Source organism: Synchiropus splendidus, chromosome 13 (genome assembly GCF_027744825.2).
Source record: "Synchiropus splendidus isolate RoL2022-P1 chromosome 13, RoL_Sspl_1.0, whole genome shotgun sequence".
Taxonomy (NCBI): Eukaryota; Metazoa; Chordata; class Actinopteri; order Syngnathiformes; family Callionymidae; genus Synchiropus; species Synchiropus splendidus.
Window position 1 is genome coordinate 1,122,998 of NC_071346.1, and position 3,446 is coordinate 1,126,443.

Genomic DNA, 3,446 nt, shown 5'->3' on the forward strand with positions numbered 1-3,446 from the left:
ATTTGGTGTTACTGTAATCACAGCTGTCAGGGGCTGCAGTAAAGGGGCGGCTGCTGTTGGCACGCCGCTTACAGTTTGGTTGGCAGTGGGTGAAGTCATCTTCACGAATGAGAGGAAACATTCAGCCGAGACACCAACTAAGGTCGCAGTGGTAGATGTTTATTTAAAATGCTCATAAAAGGGTCGCCACGAAGCCAGATAAAAGCTCTTTGGGAGCTAACGGCTAAACGCTAACAAGCGTGAGCAACTGGTGTCTGACTCGGTGTGTCGCAGATGAGCTGCCAGCGTGTCGCAGACACTGAGCAGCAACAGTGGCGCACAACATGCCAGCGGCTGCTGCCGCGGAACTCTAGCCCCTCTGAATGTGGCTGGCTGCCTTGTTAAACGTGCTAATCATGTTTACTGAGAAGGGGTCATTACATTATTAGATAAGGGAGCAGAGCCACGTAAAACTTTCACGAGGAGCCTTTTATGTTTGCTATCGAGCTAATGTGCCTCATTGTCTTGGCCGTTGGTCATTAAAAGGCTTATAAAACGTAGCTGCGGGTGGTTCACTCTGGAGTGGGCTGGCGGACCCGTGAGAGACTTGACCTCTCACTGTAGTTGCACATCAAGCTGTCAGCCCGGACGCTCGGCGGCCATCCTTGGCCGAGGCCGGAGCAGATGCTGGGTCCAACTTAAATGGCGCGGGCAGCTGCTGAGTCAGCTAAAACAAAGCCCCGCCGCTCCTCGGGGACTCGGGAGGAAGAATCCTCTTCCCCTGCCCCCCTCCTGAAATGTAAAGAATCCTCAGCTTAAGACCTCTCGGATCCCACTGGCGGGTCATGTGACGCATCTTTCCTCAGGTGGTGGTGGTGGTGGTGGGCAGAGAGACTTCCCCTTTGTCAGGGACTTAAGCTCAATGCAGTGGTGAGGGATGAGTGTGGGGGGGCGGGCGGCCATTCAATCTGCTCTCTTTTGTTTTTGGAAGAGCAAAGAAAATGGCGGGTTTACTCATTATCTCCCTGTAGAAAGGGGCTGTTTGGGGCAAAGTCAGGGACGTAAATCACGCCGACCGCTCTTGCTGACCTTCACACCCGGATGGGACCAGGACTCTGGACGGGCTGAGAGATCCAGGTCTGACCGGACGGTGGCACGTGAGGCCTGAAACTACAGTCAGGCTCATTTCACAGTCAAACTCAAGCCCAATGTTTAGACACATGTGCCTGCTGGAGGGGGCGGGGGGCGTCACTAATGGGGGCCCAGATTGGCCGGCGAGGGCCTTTACAGCTCTCACTTGGCCCCAATATAACCATTGGAGAGGAGGTGAGAAGAGCGGGCCGCAGCCTGATTAAAACAACTGTGTCTGTGGTAATGAACTGGAACACCAGTCACGTGACCAGCCCAGCACGCACAGGCGTGACATTTCAACCCAGTTACACATTCAATGGATGCAATACTGTGAGGATTTCCTTCAAAACACAGCAGAGTGGTCACCTGTCTCCATGGCGACAGGGCAGCCCCGGTCACATGGACAGTTTTCTCTTCACTGGGTTTCCTCACATCCACGTTCATTTGGTTCTGTTGGAGGATTGTAATGCTCGAGGTTCCTCACCCAGAGTGCACGTGTCCCCTGCTCCGTCCGACTCCTTCCTTACAAGGCGACTGAAGAACTTGAACTTTTCTGAGGAGATATTGTAGCGTGCGACCGTGATTTCAGGCTGCGCTCTTTGGCGTCATCTCCATCCTGTGGAGATCAGTCCGTCTGGAGCCCTCCTGGCTCCGAACACCACTGTAAAGAGGGCCAGGAGTGTCTCAGTGAGAGTGACCCGTTTATGGACCCGATGGCTTCTAAACAAGGACTTGTAACCTCAGAGCAAACAGTAGCTGGGGAGTTGACTGTTAGACTTGGCGCTGCAGCAGCTGTTGGTGTTTACCCTCCACAGCGCAGCGTCAACAGAAGCGCTCGCAGCCCCGCCCACACCCACGTTGCTGTGTTTTCATTCACCAGAAATGAAATCTGTTTTTCCATCATGAAAATATGCATCAGTGTATCGTTTCAGCTTTAGTGTAAACACCACTCTCTCTGTTTGTCCTTCATCAGTGACTGTGGGAGGATTTGTTTTCCTTCAGTGATTGTTTGTAAATAAATATGTATTCCTTATATTTGAGTATGTATACACCAATAGCTGTTTACACTTTAATCTTTAAAGTGTCCAGTCATGTGATTTTTTTTGTTCCTCATACAACTGTTGGTGTTGTCATCTGGTTTATCACTTGACATTTGTACTTTACATAGTGCCATATTTAGGGATTTCCCGCCTGGAAATTGAAAGTATACCTTGACGTTGTTTCATTTCCGTTTCTTTTCCATCATTTATATTCTTCCTCCAGAAGTGGAATCCTCCACATGTACTTTAGCAAAATGGCCGTGTCGCTCCCAGATCATCAGCGTCACATGAAGCCCAACATCTGCCGGCCTGTATTTATTTTGACCAGATGAGTCCCTGGTATTTACAGCCCCAGTGTGGGGTCAATCCCGGGCAAGGACAAAATGCTGACCTGACATTCTTGGTGACGGATTCTACAGTCTCTGAATTGGCCCCAATAAAAGTCGGGTGTGGCAATAAGTGATCAATTTGGCAAGTGAAAGTTTGTTTAGTCCCTCGGCTTCATCAGATACAGGTTTGCTTCAGGGCGCGCGGCGCATGTTAGCCAGGGCTGGGTGTCTCTCCGGGTCAAGATGGGGGCAACGTGAGGCGTCGCGTCTCTCACAGGCGCCGAGGCCTGTGGCTGAGAGCCACGCTCGTGCCCGTATTCAGTCTGAATCATAGCGCTTGTCGTGCTACCGCTAGCTCTGCGTTAACCCCTCGAAAACACGTCAGAAGGAATGGAGTCTCCGCGGAGCCTGCGGCCGCAGCTGAACAAACAGCGCCCCGACAGTGATGGGAGAGTTGCTCCGTCCAACTCGCTCGTCCACCGCGGAGCCGAGCCACCACGGCCGGCTCCTCGCATGACGCAGACGTCACGGAGGCAGTGAGCTGTCTTTTGTTGTGTGTCAGGCCAGGAAACGTGTGGGTGGCTCAGGCGCTCAGAAATATGAAGTGATAAGTGGCTGAGGTTGACCCCTGACCTCGCCGTGCAGAGAGGAAGTGGGTTTCACAGCGTTCAATAAACAGGATTCATCTTTGTTTGGGTGACTCGCTGCATCCCAGCTGGGAGGGTGGGACCAGAGGGACAGTGCTGCTGGGGCCAGTCCTGAAGGACTCGCCGCCGCGGCCACGTGTGCCTCACTGTGGCAGGATGACGGAGAGAGAGAGAGAGTCCAGCTTGTTTATCCTACTTTGTGGGGACCGATTCTTGACAGAACACTATCCTTGTGAGGACCCCACGAGGTTAAGACTGAATGCGAGGATGAAGACGTCATATTAACTGGGTTCCAGTTTGGTTCAGGTGAGCCATGTGTG